At 38.0% G+C, this 19,155-nt stretch overlaps 2 long non-coding RNA genes across 2 annotated transcripts; one reads left to right on the top strand and one right to left on the bottom strand.

Moving 5' to 3' along the window:
• Window positions 1-1,301: 1,301 nt before the first annotated feature.
• LOC139947186 (uncharacterized) lies at window positions 1,302-15,672 on the top strand. Its single transcript, XR_011787327.1, has 5 exons — window positions 1,302-1,390; window positions 4,466-4,546; window positions 8,058-8,154; window positions 13,498-13,586; window positions 15,596-15,672. It is a non-coding gene; the product is annotated as an uncharacterized lncRNA (long non-coding RNA).
• LOC139947193 (uncharacterized) lies at window positions 8,907-10,981 on the bottom strand. Its single transcript, XR_011787330.1, has 3 exons — window positions 10,891-10,981; window positions 10,056-10,141; window positions 8,907-9,683 (listed from the first exon to the last, which is right to left on the bottom strand). It is a non-coding gene; the product is annotated as an uncharacterized lncRNA (long non-coding RNA).
• Window positions 15,673-19,155: the final 3,483 nt, after the last annotated feature.

The raw sequence follows: 19,155 nt of genomic DNA, 5'->3' as shown, positions 1-19,155 counted from the left end.
ACAACCATACACAATGCAATGGGAAACTACACAACCATACACAAGTCAATGGGAAACTACACAACCATACACAAGTCAATGGGAAACTACACAACCATACACAAGTCAACGGGAAACTACACGACCATACACAAGTCAAAGGAAAACTGCACAACCATACACAAGTCAATGGGACACTTCACAACCATACACAAGTCAATGGGAAACTACACAACCATACACAAGTCAATGGGAAACTACACAACCATACACAATGCAATGGGAAACTACACAACCATACAAAAGTCAATGGGAAACTACACAACCATACACAAGTCAATGGGAAACTACACAACCATACACATGTCAATGGGAAACTACACAACCATACACATGTCAATGGGAAACTACACAACCATACACAAGTCAATAGGAAACTAAACAACCATACACAAGTCAACGGGAAACTACACAACCATACACTGATTTATGAAATCAGTCCCATGTTCCGATCGTATGTCAAACACGTGTAAAACAAAAACAACAACATTGGTTGATCATTTCCCTGACTTCTCAGATGCTAATACAACTTAAAAAAAAGGCTGTACAGAAAGTGTACAGACTACTTAATTGGTAGGGACAGAGAAGCGTTGGGTCACCCACGTGGGGAAGGGTATCCTTCCATAATAATAATGGGGATCAATGGCAGGGGAAAGTCGGGTTCAACGGGGTGAACAGAAACTGACGAAATTACCCGAAAACAAATTGGGAAATTGACAGATAGCGACTAAAGATTGATCTGTTAAAAAAGTAATTATATGTAAAGAGAGAAGAAAACTGTCTTGGAAAAAGAAAAGTTATTTTGGATATTGAAACCATTAATAGTATAATCCAGTTGATAATTTCTTTAATCAGCGGATGGTGGTATTGATCAACTTCTAAATTCTCCATACCTTAAGACAACAAATCTCACTTCTATTATTCTGTGTCTTCTATTTTCTTCTAGGGTCAGTGTTCACTTAGTTATCAGTCAATACTAATCTCACCATGTAAACACTGGTTTAATAATTTCACGAGTTTACCCCATGCAAGAAGACGTACCCGATCACCCCTTTTAAAATAAATAGTTTCAACTCTTGCAGGGCCCGCCCATTTAGTACCTAATATGGTCACAAAAGTTGGGCAAGAAAATTCTAGACGGTCCGGCTTTGTTATGCAAATGTCAAAGCTGGTTGCTGATTGGCTGGGGGCTGGACGGAGGACGCCGGCTTGGGTCGTAGGTGAAAATCTGCATGATTTGCACATTTCAAAGAAAAAATGGAGGACTTTGAAAAGTTTCCGTGTCTTTTATCTCCAAGAAATTCAGCTTTTCACCGGATTTCCGAGTTCAAACTACTACAAAAGTGTAATGGTGAGTTGAGATTTTTTTTTGTCTTGAAAATAAAAGTGCTGCAAAGAATTTTCATTCGCAGAATTTGAAGAATTGTTGGATTTTACAACACAACCCGCAGGCCGAAAAGTAAAATAAAAAACACATGTGTTGACTCAATTATTCGGTGCGCAGACGACATTGTTGAAATGTGCAGGTTAGAATTACCGAACCAACATGTCGTCCGAAACTTCTCCAAATTGAAACGTATTATGCACGACTAAAATTCTTTTCAAGGCATGCCCAAGTGCTACGGGCCCTTAGAAAAGAAGGACTGTGTTCCGCTTGTGTGAGTTTGCTATTAGTCTTTGTTTTTAAAACTTTTGGAGGCTGAGTTTTGAAAACTTCTTTTTTGCACAATCGTCCATGACAACCCGTCCAAAGCGAGTTTGTTCTGAAACTGAGCCTAAAATTCATAAAGCCGGTTAGCAGAAATTCTTTGCTAAACAAATAGTTGGTGTAGCACCAGTGGCAACAATATTAACTTTATGGAAAAGTAGCTGGTATTCCTGTTCCTGCTAAGCAAGATTTGTTTGTGCTTAGCAAGTTTTTGTACTCACCCAGCAATGACCAGACTTTATTAAATTTGGCCCTGGTGTCACTGAATAAGAACAATATTGTGCTGAAAATTGTTAAAATAATTTGACATGTATACTGTCATAACGATTTAGCTCTTTATATCTTAAAAAACATATTTTAAAACACATTTCCAGAAGAAGTTGGAGTATTTCAATGGAGCTGTGGCCTGTGTCGCCCATGTGGGCCCATTTTCAAAGCCTGGCGCAGAAAAGTATTGCTAAACAGAAACAAGTTATCAGCCACTCCATGACAAGTTAACATTGTTTTGACTGGTGCCCCACTCAATTTTTGCTTAGCAAAGAAATTTGTCAAGCAGTACTTTCTGCTTGACAACGGCCCAATTTGATAAAGCCTGTCAGTGTAGGCTTAAAAATTTGCTATATGTACAGAAAAATCATGCCTGACAGAAACTGGTTACTTTAGTCAACATGCCATAATGGTTCTTTTTCTGCAATTTTCTGTGTTTAGACAGCTTTATTAAACTTTGCCCAGTATAACTGAAATTTGTGTTTTCCCTTAAAAAGTTAATTTATGTACATGATGCATAAAAACAAATCAAAATAAATATGTGAAGTTGAATGTCAATAATTGCCAATGTTTTCGGAAAACAGTAATTATTACCGTATCTTTTTTCTTTTAACACCCAATTCGAGCCCATGATCCGCAACAAGGTGAAGATGCCTGGAAAATGTCATGATTATACTCCATGTCATTCTGTGTCAATGAAAAAAATTCAAATTGTTACACTTTTTAAATCTCGCAGTTGACACCCTATGTTGGTAAAATTCACTGCATGTTGTGATTTCCTCTTTTACGTTGCCACAAACACTGAGATTTCCCAATTTTTACATGGTATATTAAAGTGCGGGCATGGGGCCAAAAACAACTACTTGCTGCATTTTTAGTTTTCACAAAGGAACAAAATGTTTGACCGAGATAAATTTTCAATAAACAGACACTCATACGAATTTGTACTCCCCGCACAGTTTTCACAAAGTTTGACAGTGTTCAACAGTTAATTACTCAACTCTTTAGTGCACAAGGCAGTCGCTAGGGCCCACCAAAAAATGTTCAAATTGGCCTGTGATAGTCGGTTAAAACTACAACCCACGTATATACTGCCCTCATTCAGTTGTTTATAACCATTGTTGATCAATTTTGTTAAATATGATAATTAATAGGGGGCATTATTGACAAATTTCAAGAAAAACATGGTTGAATGTGTTTTGGTCATAGAAATAGAACCCAGAGAACGCTGAGCTCGACCACCCTCTGTGTCATCTGTGGACGCGGCGTATCAATATGCGCGTAAGGCAAAATTATCATCTTGTGACACACCCGTATGGCAAAATTATCATCTTGTGACACGCGCGTATGGCAAAATGGCAAGATGTCAGCGCACATAGACCATTTCTAGTGTTTTCATTGGTCAATGATGATGTCATTGTATGGCAAAATTGTATGGCAAAATATTTTGGCATGCATGCGTTACAAAAATGGCGTGTGCGCTAGTGCTGGGCGAATAGTGAAATTTTGTTATTCGGATACCGCCGGCAAACTATCCGAAATTAACCGGATATTCGAATAGTTGTTTTCACCGCTAGAGGGCGCTGTTCGTTTGTGAATGAGATCTTATGGCAGATTGATATTAGTTTTAGACAGTGTCACTCGGTTCATTCATAAAACTGACCGGATCTAATTTAAAGATGGCGATTTGGTTTTTCTTTTGATCGTGATTGACTCTACGTGAAGGAAAACTTTTGTAATCTTTGAACAAATTACGTCAGAAATGTCATTGTTTTAACTCTTCACGGAGGTGAGCATCGTTAAATACTTAATTTATGCTGTTTTATGCTGTCTTAATAGAAGTTTCATTAGGATTCAGACAAAACATTCATGTCATCAGTTGTCGCCCGACGTCCACGGATATTGGGATATTAAAAAATATCCGGTTACTTGGTTGTAATTACAGAACTATCCGGTTTATAAATAGCTATTCGCGCCCTATGTGGATATCCGGTTAAGAAAAAAAAAGGCATTTGCGGTTACGGATAGGAAAACCTATTCGCCATTAGCCGGATATTCGAATAATTCGCCCAGGCCTACTGTCAAGGTAAGTATCCTCAATTACTGTATCCCAACACATGGGATCAAAATAGAATGCTCCAGGGATCACCTTGATCACCATTCCTCGATTGCTTGCTAAGCCCCAAACTTCTGCACTAGCTGTGTAAGCAAAGATGCCTAGAACCTGGAGTACCTACGTGCACAAGCCAAAAGTCACTGCTAAGCAGGTTGTTAAATTCACTTGATTAATTTCCTGCTTCCGTAAGATATATTCTTTGCTTACAGTAAGCAGAGCCATGAAATTGGGCCCTGTTTTATTAATTGTACAAAATTACTTTGGTGGTGCTACGATAAGTATGAGAAGTATTACTTTTTAACAATAATGTGTGTTTGTTTCCTTTGCCTATACAGCTCCAGTCTCCAAAACATCTACATGTCGACAAGGCTGAGACCAATCATCGAACAGTCTGACCCTACTTTCTCTGTAAACAGGTATTGAAACCCTTCAGTCTCAATTCCTTCTTCAGTATCCAAAGTGAATGATTCAGAAGGACTTGGGTCATGGCTCGTATAACACTTGCTTATTAGGCCTACAAGTAGACCGGCAGCCCAGAGCACTTAGGTTAAAGGAACGAGGTACCAATTTGAGTACAGGAACCATTAGTGGATAACCTGACATAGTCAGATATGGATGTCTGCCGGGGACCCTCCGCTGCATGTAGCGCGTGGACCCCCAACAAAGAGGCAAAATAATGGGCTGGATCAAACATTCTAGGTACCACATGAAACCAAGTGGAAATGGTCATCACCATGATACTAAGTAAAAAATATCAATCGCCAGACAAATTTTCTGCTGCATTAGGCCTGCCAGACACCCCCTCCCCCAAAAACTTAGTGTACAAACCTATGGGTTGAAATTAACCAGTTGTCAAATTAGCTCAGATTTACATGAAACTTTGTCTAACTGTTCCACTATGGTTAAAACGAACACAAACCAAAAATTGAATCCATACTCCGTACCGTTTCCGAGATACAGCCTTTTAAAATATGCTAAAATCTCCCCCTTTTTGAGCTCCGCCCCCGGCCGACACCGCGCGCCGTGGTGGTATTCTTTTAAACGTTAAGAGCCCGTAATTTAATAACGACCCCAGCTGTTTGGCTGAAAGGTGTATGCTATTTAAGATGTGGCCCTTGATTCATAATTTGGCTGCACTTGGCCTGCCAGACACCCCCACCCCAGGGGTTAAACATCGGAGGAACGACCTAAATCCAAATTGAAATTACCAATAGGCCTAATGCACTATTCTTAACACAAGACAATATCAGCCGCCAGACAAAAAAATGTTTTGCTTTATTGGGCGCAGCCTGACGGACACCATCCCTCCCCGGGTTAAACATCAAAGGAACCACCTGAAACCAAGTTGAAAGAACCAATAACAATATTCTTAATACCAGTATCAACTGCCAGACAAAAGTTTGCTGCATTGGGCCTGACAGACACCTCCCCTCCCCCGGGTTAACCCTTTCAATACCACATTGTTTATTGCAAGCGCCCAACCGGATACCGCATTGTTGACAAAGGTCACAATGCTGTGTACCGTATTTTTTCACACTACAAAAAATATAACGCAATTTACAATGTTTTCAATCTTGATTTTCTGTGGGAAGACATTTTTTTTTTGAAAAACTTTGTGCATTCACTTTGTAGCATATGAAATGACCTTTCCTACGATGTCAAATTTGTATATATTATCATAATTTTGTTTGCAAGATTTCTCTCTGAAAAAAAATACTTCTATTTTTATTCGGGATTTCTGTTTCAAGAAAAACAACAAGATTTTCAACCTATTTTTCCTCAAGAAAAGTTTGTAAAAACTTCTCAGAAAATATAACCGTTTTTATTATAGGCTTCTATTTCCATTTGTACCATAATCGGAACCTATTTTGCTGAACAATCTTATCTGTTTTGGAAAGTGTTCAGCTACCACGGTCACTTCGACCAGCACGAGTGGGTCCAGGCCCGCCCGCCATGCACGCCCAAGCCCACGGCGTTGAACTTTGATAGAACTTTGATAGAACTTCCCAAGTCTTTTTATAGAGTCACTATAGGCAAACATATATGCCAAAACCTCCGTGCAATGAGCAGACATGATGGTGATTTTTGACGAAAAAAAACAGAAGCGTGAAATCTTGAGGTGTACTTTTCTCGGAAAATCATAATGGCGACCCCCTATACAATACATACCATTGCAATGCTTGGTAAACAAGCAACCCGTCTATATAAAACCTAACAACAGAGGGCGCCAAACAAATTAAATACAATCTCTCAAAGGCAATGCTTTTTTCTGTCGAGTTTTCTCGACATTGGGATGGAGCGACTACACAACGCAATGTTAAGGAAGCGCTTGCATTGCACGGTCGAGTAAACTCGACAATGGTATTGAAAGGGTTAAACATCAGAGGAACCACCTGACACCAAGTTGAAATGACCAATAATACTATTTGTAATACCAGTACCAACCGCCAGACAAAAGTTTTGCTGCATTGGGCCCGGCAGACACCTCCCCAACCCCGGGGTTAAACTTCGTATGAAAGACCTAAAACCAAGTTGAAATGGCCAATATGCCTATGACTATTCTTTATACCAGATCAGCCGCTAGGTAAATAACAATAATAATAACAAATTCTATACACTTTACATTAGTCCCCAGGTCATTGGGCCAATAAACACAAGTTTTGCTGCATTGTGGGCCTGGCAGATACCAGTTGAAACTTGTATTAAGAATATTGTTATTGGTCATTTCAACTTGGTTTCAGGTGGTTCCTCTGAAACCCAGGGGATCGAAGGGAGTTATCTCCTGCTGCCGGGATCAATGCAGCAAAACCTTTGTCTGGCAGTTGATACTTGTATTAAGAATACTGTTATTGGTCATTTCAACTTGGTTTCAGGTGGTTCCTCAGATGTTTAATCCGGGGGAGGGGAGGTGTCAGTGTCTGTCAAGCCCAATTCAGCAAAACTTTTGTCTGGCAGTTGATACTAACTGTATTACAAACATTGTCATTGGTCATTTCAACTTGGTTTCAGGTGGTTCCTCCAATGTTTAACCCCGGGGGTCTGGCAGGCCCAGTGCAGCCAATTAATTATGAATCAAGGGCCACATCTTAAAAAGCATACACCTTTCAGCCAAACAGCTGGGGTCGTTAATAAATTACGGGCTCTTAACGTTTGAAAAAATACCACCATGACGCAGGGTGTCGGACGGGGGCGGAGCTCAAAATGGGGGAGATTTTAGCATATTTTAAGCGGCTGTATTTCGGAAACGGTACGGAGTATGGATTTAATTTTTGGTTTGTGTTCATTTTAGCCATAGTGGAACAGTTAGACAAAGTTTCATGTAAATCTGAGCTAATTTGACAACTGGTTAATTTCAACCCATTATTGGTTTGTACACTAAATATTTGGGGGAGGGGGTGTGGCAGGCCTAATGCAGCAGAAAATTTGTCTGGCAGTTGATTTTTTTACTTAGTATCATGGTAAAGCCCATTTCCACTTGGTTTCATGTGGTACCTAGAATGTTTGATCCAGCCCATTATTTTTCCTCTTTGTTGGGGGTCCATGCGCAACACGCAGCGGGGGGTCCCCGGCAGACATCTTATCTGACTATGTCAGGTTATCCACTAAATGTTCATGTACTCAAGTATTGGTACCTCGTTCCTTTAACCAAAGTGCTCTGGGCTGCCGGTCTAAAGGTCTCTTTCAAAAGCACATACTACTTTTTAACAATAAGGTGTGTTTGTTTCCTTTGCCTAGGATCTACCTTCTCTGTAAACAGGTAAATTGAAACCCTTACAGTCTCAATTCCTTCTTCAGTATCCAAAGTGAATGATTCAGAAGGACTTGTGCCAGTAGGCTCAAATGACAGTTGCTCATTAGGCCTACAAGGTCTCTTTCAAAATCACATATACTTTTTAACAATAAGGTGTTTTTGTTTCCTTTGCCTAGGCTATAGCTCCAGTCTCCAAAACATCTACACGTCAACAAGGCTGACCCCCCAATCATCGGACAGTCTGACCATAGGAACTACCTTATCTGTAAACAGGTAAATTGAAACCCTTACAGTCTCAATTCCTTCTTCAGTATCCAAAGTGAAGGATTCAGAAGGACTTGCCCAGCAAACATAATAACGTGCCCTGAACGTCGCTACGACGTTATTTGAATGTTGGGAGAACGTTTTTATTTAACGTTGTACGGACGGATAAGTGTGGAGTTTTGTCAACGTCTAGATAACGTCGCGTGATGACGTAATATAATAACGTTGTGAAAACGTTAAATCTTCACGTTTTGATAAAGTTATTTCTGAACGTGATTGTGACGTATTTATATAACGTCATCAACAGGAAAAACCCAACGTTATAAAAACGTTATTAAATGCTTTAAATAAATGTAAATTTATCACAACAAATCAAGACACATGCATACCAAAAGTGCTTTTGGCTCTCTTAACATCTTTAATTGCATACAAATCATTTCATAGAAAAGACTGCAAAACTTTAAAGCATGGTTAAATATAACTCAAAATGCGTTGTATAATAAAAATGGCAAAGATGGAGATTTAGAGTTAAATGGTCTGTATACGTTTGGCAATGACTCTACAAATTCAAGGCAATAAAAAACAACTGTATTGTCAGAAGTTCAGCAGCTGTAGGTAGTGTAATGCATTTTGAGAAACGTTTAACTTCGAAGTTCTCCGGTTATAGAAAAAACAGATCACTTTTTATTCCCCAAAATTTAGATCTAAGAAATATTCTTCCTGTGTGGAAATAATCGCCCCGTTTTTTCCCGGTGAAATCTCCAAAACACAAACATCTTTTGAAGTGAAATATTCACAGAGGGTTAGTTTTATTGTATTTATCTACATGTATATATTATATTATATACACATACAGTAAGTTTCATACCATTGTTACTGAAACTCACTGCTTGTTCAAATCTAGTTGTAGATACATCGTACCATAAAACTAACCTGTGAAAATTCATGTGGGAAGAATATATAGTCTGCAATTTGAACACCCAATCTGAGAAGCGTTTCTGGCAGAAACACTCATCAGCTTCAAAATGTTTTTCCAAAACCACATTACTTCAAAGTGAACCGTTTCTCAAAATGTTTCTTACCAGGTAATTTTATTGCCAAATGTATAAACAACCCTTTGAAAACAAACGTTTTTAAAGTTAACTTTAAACACAGTTCCAATTGTCTTCAGATTTCAAAAGTAAAAATACAGTGCCATTTTAATGAATACCCACACAAATTGTTTTTGTTTTTTTTACATTTGGATGGAGCAAAATCCAGTGTAAATGGCAAAGTTGTTGAGGAGGAATGTTGAATTTAGAACTTTTTTGAACATATTGAATAATGTTAAATACTGTTCTTGTTTAAATTTCTTCATTTAGTGCATCTACGTTTTTAAATCAGTAACAAAAGCTCAGCTTTGAGATAAAATGTTAAAAAGGGTTTGGGGAAAAAAGGATAGCAGGCAGCAAGTGGTACACGGCAAAATTGTCGATGGATTAGTCAGAATCACCAAGGGTCACCACATCCGAAAAGGTAGGTATTCCTCAACAAGGTTCCTAAATGTAAAAGAAAATGTGAAACAAAGAGAAAATTGAGTCATTTTGACCTTTCCCACAAAATGTGTACATGTATTTCCTTTATCAATGTACACATGTATATCGGTTCATCCATGTCGGGTCAACAAGAACGAGTTTGACATTGTTATTTTCTAATGTATACATCGTGAAACATAACTGTCCATATGTACCTGCACAATATCAAAATGTCTATGGACTGAAAACATGTTCCATTAATCTTTGTATAGGATAGTGAATACCTTTTGTCTTCAAGCTATCTAGTTTTTTTTTACAATATAATAGGCGTTGCCAACATTTCCATTGAGAGTATTTCACAAACAAAGCTACATAATGCACATGTAATTCACTCACCTGTACTTGGGCCCAACTTTTGTTGTGGGGAAATTTTTAGGTGTCAAGAAGATGAGATGGCCTCCTCTAACTTTTTCAGCAAGCTCCTAAAAGTAAAAAAAAAACATTTTTAAGAAAAACATAAAGTAATTGGGGTGGTCATTCGAAATGGTAAAACTAAGCATTTTCATTCCTTCTACCCAGTACCCACATATTGTTTGTCTCAGCTAACAAAATTAACTGTAATTGATCAACAAACCTTTTTTTAAATGCTGCCGTTTCATTAAAAAAAGGTAAATCAATCAACATTAAAAAAGCATCAATCATGCTTCACTATTCCATATATGCTTTCTGAAAAAAAAAAAAATGTTGGTTCCTTTCAGTTACCCCTTAATTACTCCTTCAACAATATTAATTATATATATAAATTGATTAAATACTTTTCCTTTTACCGTAGCTGATTTGTGGAAAGCACAATAATAGTAACACACACAAATTGTGCCCTCATTCATAAGTAAGCATAATAATATATTAAATTAAACATCATGGCGTCGAAAAGCAGTCAATTTTCCTCAAAAATCTGTGGTTCACAATTATTCTACTCTGGGACAAAGGATACAGAGTAAACTGGTGTCAAAGAGCACGGAGGAAGACCAAACACGAAGATTGGTTGGCCGTATTCTAGCTACCTCTGCCATTGTATGTGTAAAAATGTCTCATTGTATTGTTGTCTGGAGATGTACACACGACGTACATGAATGATGACATATACAGACCATGATAACCAAAGAAAATACTTGTTTTTTTACAGAAAACACAACAAGATAAAGTGAGTTTTTGTATGTAGAATACTTACCATTGTCGAGAAGATGACAACTTAACAACCTATGTAAATTTGGTCGGCGTAACGTTCAGGCTAGGAGAAGAATACGACGGTTGAACGGCGGAAGCGCAGCATAACATTTGAACAATCCCCCACAATCCTCCGCGCGGATTGTAGCCTCGTACTTTATATGAGAATTTACTTTTTTAATAATTGTATGAAGTTTTTTATTATTAATCTTTTTGTTCTTTACTAATACCTATATGAGTGTCTTTATTTTTTTTTATTTATAAAATATTACCATAAAATAATATTATAATAAAAAAATATTATTTTTTATTGAAAACGTTTTGTAGAGGATCTCTGCATGACCGCGGTCATCTGCCTCGTGGTACAACGTTGATACAACGTTATATCTGTACGTTGCCCACGTGCCCCGAGGATACACGTCGTGCGACACATGCCAGTGAACTGTCAAAACACTGTTCGGTAACTTTGTTAAAATAAGTTTCCACAACGTCCCATTATCAGACGATGAAAACTACGTCGTTGCAAAGTTAGTTGTACGTTGCCAAATAACCTGACGAAGGTACAACATTCAAGCAACGTTGCCAAACAAAGCTAAAGTGACTTTATTAAAACGTTGTGAAAACACAAAGCCACAACTCTCAGATAACGTTTTGCACAGAACATTCACATAACGTTTGTATATGACGTTTAAAAAACGTTAGACAAAAGTTGTATCTAAGTTATGGAGTAACGTGACGAAACCAAAACCTTCTGACAACGTTGCATAACAATATTCACAGGACGTTTTTATACGATGTTAAAACATAACGTTTTTATAACGTTGTATTTATGTCATTGTGTAACAAGACCAAACTGCAACCTTTTGGCAACGTTGTAGGTTAGTTGTGTTTTAGTTGGGAAGCAACATTACCAAAATACAACTTCACAGTAACGTTACGATGACGTTACGTGTTTGCTGGGTGGGCCAGTAGGCTCAAATGACAGTTGCTCATTTAGGCCTTCAAGGTCTCTTTCAAACGCACACTCAGAAAAATATTTTCACAATTTGTGTAAAAAAAACAACATGTTTTAGAGGCAGGGGGTGAACCTGCTAACAGTTAGGTAAACTTTTACCAGTTCGTTGCAGGGTAAAACTTACACAACAAAGACTTACAAACTTACTTCGTTTAGGAGTCAACATATTTACCTAAATTTTAAGTAAACGCTAGATATGTAAAATATAACACATTAATTGTGTAAACATTACACTTGTATTACATGTAAAACTATTCCGCGTTTAATGGGCAAAAACTTTGATTTACCTTATAGCTGTGTAATTATTATTATTTTACCGTTTGTTTAGGTAAAATGTTTACTTGGATTGTTTGTAGTCATACAAAATTGCATCTTTTTACAGTTGTTTGTACCCTTTTCCCGTCTGAACGTTTGAGTTTGTTCTAACACGACCCTTAGGCCTTACTGCCTGTTCGTGCTCGTCGAGCGAAAGTTACAAGCATGGGGATTTTTCTCCTTGATGGACGTATTGAAAGGTGAGTTTCTCAAAAAAATTGCGATCTTCAGTCATATACAGACACTGATGTTTGCGTATTATTATTTGTTAGTTTTTACAACCATTTTGGCCTACACGTTTGCCATAAACGTGAACATGTCTGCAGCGCTATAAAGTGAGCATGTGTTGTAACGTGTTGCAACATGTTGTCTTGCTATATCAGCACTATAGCGCTGTATACATCTTCAAGTTCATGGCAAACATGTAGGCCAAATTTTAATGGTTGTAAAACTAAAAAAAATTAATACGACACGCATCAGTAGATATGGCTGTAGATCGTAACAACTTTTGAGAAACTCACCTTTTAATACGTCCACCTAGGGGCACAAATCCCCATTCTTGTAACTTTCAAAGAACATAATACTTTTTAAAGGCAGTGGACACTTTTGGTAATTGTCAAAGACTAACCTTCATAGTTAGTGTATCTCAACATATGCATAACAAAACTAACCTATGAAAATTTGAGCTCAATTGGTCATCAAAGTTGCGAGATAATAATGAAAGAAGAAAAAACCTTATCACACAAAATTGTGTGCGATTAGATGGTTGATTTCAAGACCTCAAGTTTTAAATCTGAGGTCTCGAAATCAAATTTGTTGAAAATTACTTAGTGCTCGAAAACTAAGGCACTTCAGAGAGAGCCTTTTTCTCAGGATGTTTTATACTATCAACCTCTCCCCATAACTCGTCACCAAGAAACCTTTATGCTACATGTAATAATCGTTTTGAGTAATTACCATTAGTGTCCACTGCCTTTAACAATAACAATAAGGAGTATTTGTTTCCTTTGCCTACTGCTCCAGTCTCCAAAACATCTACATGTCAACAAGGCTGAGACCAAATCATCGAACAGTCTGACCATAAAAAACTACTTTCTCTGTAAACAGGTAAATTGAAACCCTTACAGTCTCAATTCCTTCTTCAGTATCCAAAGTGAAGGATTCAGAAGGACTTGGGCCAGTAGGTTCAAATGACAGTTGCTCATTTAGGCCTACAAGGTCTCTTTTAAAAGCACATACTACTTTTTAACGATAAGGTGTAATTGTTTCCTTTGCTTATAGCTCCAGTCTCCAAAACATCTACATGTCAACAAGGCTGAGACCCAATCATCGAAAAGTCTGACCATAGAAACTACTTTCTCTGTAAACAGGTAAATTGAAACCCTTACCGTCTCTATTCCTTCTTCAATATCCAAAGTGAATGATTCAGAAGGACTTGGGCCAGTAGGCTCAAATGACAGTTGCTCATTTAGGCCTTCATCGGTTGAACAAAGACAAATTACAAGATTTGAACCAACAGCCTCCAGGTTAATGTATTTTGGTCTTACTACAAACCCTGCGCCATTGAGAATGTCAATCTTAAAGTGGAAACAAAAATTGAGACAAAAAAAACCTGAAAGACCCTGAAACTTATGAATACCAAATTGTATAAACAATGTGGCAAACTGACTGGGTACAATTTCAATCTGCTCTTTAGGAGATTCTCCTTGTCTGTGTTCTTGTACAAAATGACTTTGTAGGACCGCTAAATCCCCCTTTTTTAACAAAAAGGTGTGTTTTGTTTGCCTGCTTGCAGCTCCAGTCTCATCACATAACTTGCAAAGAACATAATACTTTTTAAAGGCAGTGGACACTTATGGTAATTGTCAAAGACTAACCTTCATAGTTAGTGTATCTCAACATATGCATAACAAAACTAACCTGTGAAAATTTGAGCAACATTCTCTGTAAACAGGTAAATTGATACCCTTTATACAATCCCAATTCCTTCAGTATCCAAAATGAAGGATCCCCCAATTCCTTCAGTATCCAAAATGAAGGATTCAGAAGGACTTGGGCCAGTAGGCTCAATAATCTTTGTCTCGCACTGCTAATGAGCAAATGGGATGATTCATGAGAGAGGTGAAATCACTGCATGTAGTGTCATAGATCAGAGCCCAATATCTTAAAGTCTGTAAGCAGAAAAAGTCTTACTTGAGACTGGCTACCAGCCAGAGTTCTTTTAAATTTACATTGTAGCAACTGATGTCCCGCTCATTTATTGCTTAGCAAAGTTGCTAAGCAGTGTATTGTTGTTAAACTGCTTCATGAAATTGAGATGCATGCAGGGTGTTTCTTGGTCAAACCACATTCACCCTCCTGGCCCACTCAATTCCATTTCACTACACACTCACACAAAGGCCACACCTAGTTCCAGACATTCTTAGCTATTCTAACCTTTTGGCTAATGTACTCTAACAAAAATAATTGCATGTGCGTTAACAAAATAATATTCACACACTATTTGCATAGTTGTAGACAAATCTGTACGAAACTTGTGGAAAGTGCACACATGGTTAATTTTTACTGTAAATCCTATTTCAATTAGGTCGATACTGCAACTCTTTTTGCAATTTGTGTGTTATGAACCATAAATTGAATGAATGTAATGACTTGGACACGACAGGTTCAGTATAAATAGTTGCCGCGGCACAGTTGTCATGTTGCAAACCAGTGATTGCATACTGGCAGAAAGTACAACAAATCTTTAGTAAAAAACTTTTTATTTTTTTATTTTACAGATTTGTCAAACTTTACCACAATGGGCTAATTTGTGCCAACCCAGTTAATATACATTTTGTGATAGTTTAGCCACCCCCCAAAAATAACAACAAATGTCTGGAGTACATAACATATATTGGTTTTTTTTCAGCCTAAAGCTGTTTGCTCAACTTAACAGTAAATCACATTGATAAATCACATTGATGAGGCACCGGGTTATACTTAATTACTCCTTTAATACATATTTTAATTCAAATTTGAAGATATTTAATAAGAGTTTTCCTTTCATTTTTTAATCACGACATATTAATATTGGTAAGGATCCAGCAGTTCTTTTACAATCTTTTGAAAGGGTGAAAAGCAGAGATCCTTTTGAAAGGGTGAAAAGCAGAGATCGTTTTAAACTAATAAAGGTTCTGCGCTCTCCTCATTATTAATCAAGGTTGTATTGTTTCCAGAAAAAAATTGAGAAAAAGCACAAAATACCTTTGTTTTATTTTTCTTTTTTTCTAGATTGAAAAAAAAACTTTCAGTGGTGATACAATGAAATAACTGTCAGATTTGTATTAGTTTTTTTTTTTAAACAAAACATGTTTTTGTTTCATTTTCCTGCCTGCAGCTCAAGTCTCCAAAAGTTCAACATGTCAACATGAATGTCTGAGACCCACTTATCATCATACATCTTGGAATAAAGAACTACCTTCTCTGTTAAACAGGTTAATTGAAACCCTACAATCCCAATACTTTCTCCAGTGTCCAAAGTGAAGGATTAAGGACTTGGGGCAGTAGGGTCTCATTCCAATCTTATAAAGTACAACCAATTTGTGGAGTGACATATAAGAAGAGGATATGGAAACGTTGATGCCACATGCTGGCAAAAATTCCTATGGTCTTTTCCCAAAAAGAAAATGATCCCCACTACCAAAATATATTGTGTCTAGCTTTTTCTTGCTGCATCTTACCACCACCACATTTGTTAACAAAAATAGTTCTTATCATGATCAGCTGCCACCATGGCAAGCATTTGCTTGACCTTGGGACAATTGATTAAAGTAAAACAAATGATTTGGGGGTCTTTTACTACAAACTTTCCATGTGTTTTTCCAAAGAAAGTGGCAGTGTTATTCACCTGGGGTGGATTTCACGAAGAGTAAAGACTAGTCTTATCTCAAGGAAGAAAAAGTTGTAAAATGTACAATTGTGGCAAGTTTCATAAAAATAACTCTAGAACTTTGGAAAAAACAAAGGGGCCACTATGTGCCACATTTCTCTGTAAGTCTGAAACTTACTTGAGGGAAAATATCAATTTGATCCAAATTAAGACATTCAACACTGAAAATAAGCTGGATCCGCATAAGTTTCTTGGAGTAGTTTTTCTAAACTGTTGGTGTTCTGCAAGTGTTTTTGATAAAAACTCTAAAGTGAAAGCAATTCAGTTGAAAGTAATTAACTATTTTACATCTACTGTTTGTTTTGTTACAGGAAGGCTTTTGACATTCCACATGGCAAGATACACTTCACTGTTATTTGAGCAGTCATGGTGTTACCTTTTTTTTCTTGTGCTTAAGAAAATCAGTTTTGTTAAATTTTAAACACCTTTCTGCTTCCTTTCCTGTGATTTATATTTTCGCTTGCAATTTGCATGAGTTTGTTGCTGTGTTCCTGTTTGTGTGCATGCTTAAATTTTTTGTTTGTGAATGCGAACTACTGCCGCTCAAAGTGTTTTTCCGCCGCCCCAAAATCGAATGCGATGGTTGGTATACCCATGGAGCTAGCTCCATGGGTATACCTAAGCTGCAGCGACGCGGCCCATCGGGGCATTCTGCTGCAGTCACCTCGACACATGAGTTCATCATCGGTGTCTGCTTCAGCCTAAACCTAGACCTCTACTCCTGTTGTCAATGAGGAGCCTTCATTGGACAGCAACGATCTGTCACTTTTGGAATTGGTGAGTTTCTGATTTCAATTTTGATTAAGGAACCGCACTCTCTACTAAAAGGTAAATTCCTTAAAAGCAAATTAGTCAAGACCTGATGTATATTTTACACAAAATCAAAATGGCAAGCAAATTGCAAATTATCATTATGCATTGTTTTTTAAGCCAGATTTGATACCGCTGCAGGGTATTTTTTGCTAATTTAACTTTTTGGCATCCATACAACTTTGTATCTGTATCTTATTTTTTCAGAGCCAGAGATTCAGCTGTTCCCCAAAATCAAGTGCAGAGGGAATCAGCTCCTCTGAAGGCTACAAAGTACAAGGAGAGCAACTCTTTCGAAAACATAAGCATCTAGTCATTAGAACACACTATAGCTGTTCATTGTCAAGTTATGAATTAACCACCCTGTAATTTTTTTGAAATTTTTTCAATTATTCTAAATGTGTTATTAGGCTGACATGTTTTAATGGTGTTTTTCAACTAATTTTTTTAAACTACCTAAAACATTTCTGTAAATAAGTACACCATTGCAAGCAAGCACATATTTTGCGTTTTTATGCGCTACTTGGCGATCCTAGGGCCCCAACCCTATCCCTAACCCTAACCCTCACCCCAACCCTATCCCTATCCCTAACCCTACTACTAACCCTTACTAATTGTTTGGAATCCGGAGGTACAAAGCATGGGAAATTCCAGACTTATTGCGAAAAGGGACTTGGACACATGCACGTGGCATGTGGGGTCTTAGCCCGGCCGGTTGTTTCACATCTGGTGGTTGATCTTAAAGGTGCACCATCTGGTGTTATCACAAAATGGTTGACCAAACGGGTTAGTTCCTAGTCTTGGCCATGTGACTAGGGGCCGCTCTCGGGAGTAGGGGGTGCCCCCCTCAGACGGGGGCATGGACCTGGGCGCTCTTTAATTAGAGTACGAGGGACCTTATGATCTCCTGGGCGTGTTTTAGGGATGTCTTGGTGGTGCGGCGCTAACCCTAACCCTAACCCTATCCCTAACCCTAACCCTATCCCTAACCCTTACCCTAACCCTATCCCTATCCCTATCCCTAACCCTTACCCTAACCCTATCCCTAACCCTTACCCTAACCCTATCCCTAACCCTAACCCCAACCCCAACCCCAACCCTAACCCTAACCCTATCCCTAACCCTAACCCTACTACTAACCCTAACTAATTGTTTGGAATCCAGAAGTACAAAGCATGGGAAATTCCAGACTTATTGCGAAAAGGGACTTGGACACATGCACGTGGCATGTGGGGTCTTAGCCCGGCCGGTTGTTTCACATCTGGTGGTTGATCTTAAAGGTGCACTCCGGTGTTATCACAAACTATGGTTGACCAAACGGGTTAGTTCCTAGTCTTGGCCATGTGACTAGGGGCCGCTCTCGGGAGTAGGGGGTGCCCCCCTCAGACGGGGGCATGGACCTGGGCGCTGATTTAATATAGTATGAGGGCCCTTATGATCTCCCGGGGGTGTCGGGGCTGGTATCCTGGGACCTGCACGTGGTGGCCCTGCTTTTAACTAGCCTTACCAGGATGATATAGGCAAAATTATGAAACAAATAAATTAAACGCTTGCGATGGTGCATTTATACAATACCTTACCCTTTACTTTTATGAGTGTAATATCCAATGTAATACTGGCACAGCTATTTAGGTCATCAATTTTCTAATTGTGGTTGTTCAGCTGTACTCTTTGAAAATAGGATAAAGTACATTGCTGGATAAAGTACATTACTTTTATGAGTGTAATATCCAATGTAATACTGGCACAACTATTTAGGTCATCAATTTTCTAATTGTGGTTGTTCAGCTGTTCTCTTTGAAAATAGGATAAAGTACATTGCTGTGCCAGAAATTCACTCTTATGCTCATTAAATTTTGGTTGCATGGCTGTTGCAACAAGTCAACAGAAAAAAAACATCGTTCACTCCTTGGCTCTCACGATGAATAATAAAAGAGAGGAAAAGGGCGTTTTAGAGAACTTGAGGAAAAAATAAAATACGTGCATTGTAATGAATACATCTGTGTGTTGTAAACGAATTGCTCAATAAGTTTATATATTCATGTTGAGTCTGTCTTTTTATTTAATCTTGTTCTTTTGACTGATTTGGACCATTTTATTTCGCCAATTTTTAAAAATGGGCCTTTTTGGGTTTGGTTAAAAAAACTGCAAGGGGTTAAACTTGTTCTTTTGACTGATTTGGGACCATTTTATTTTTC

This window comes from Asterias amurensis, chromosome 14 (genome assembly GCF_032118995.1).
Source record: "Asterias amurensis chromosome 14, ASM3211899v1".
In the NCBI taxonomy this organism is placed as follows: domain Eukaryota; kingdom Metazoa; phylum Echinodermata; class Asteroidea; order Forcipulatida; family Asteriidae; genus Asterias; species Asterias amurensis.
This window is presented reverse-complemented; position numbering and strand designations above follow the sequence as displayed.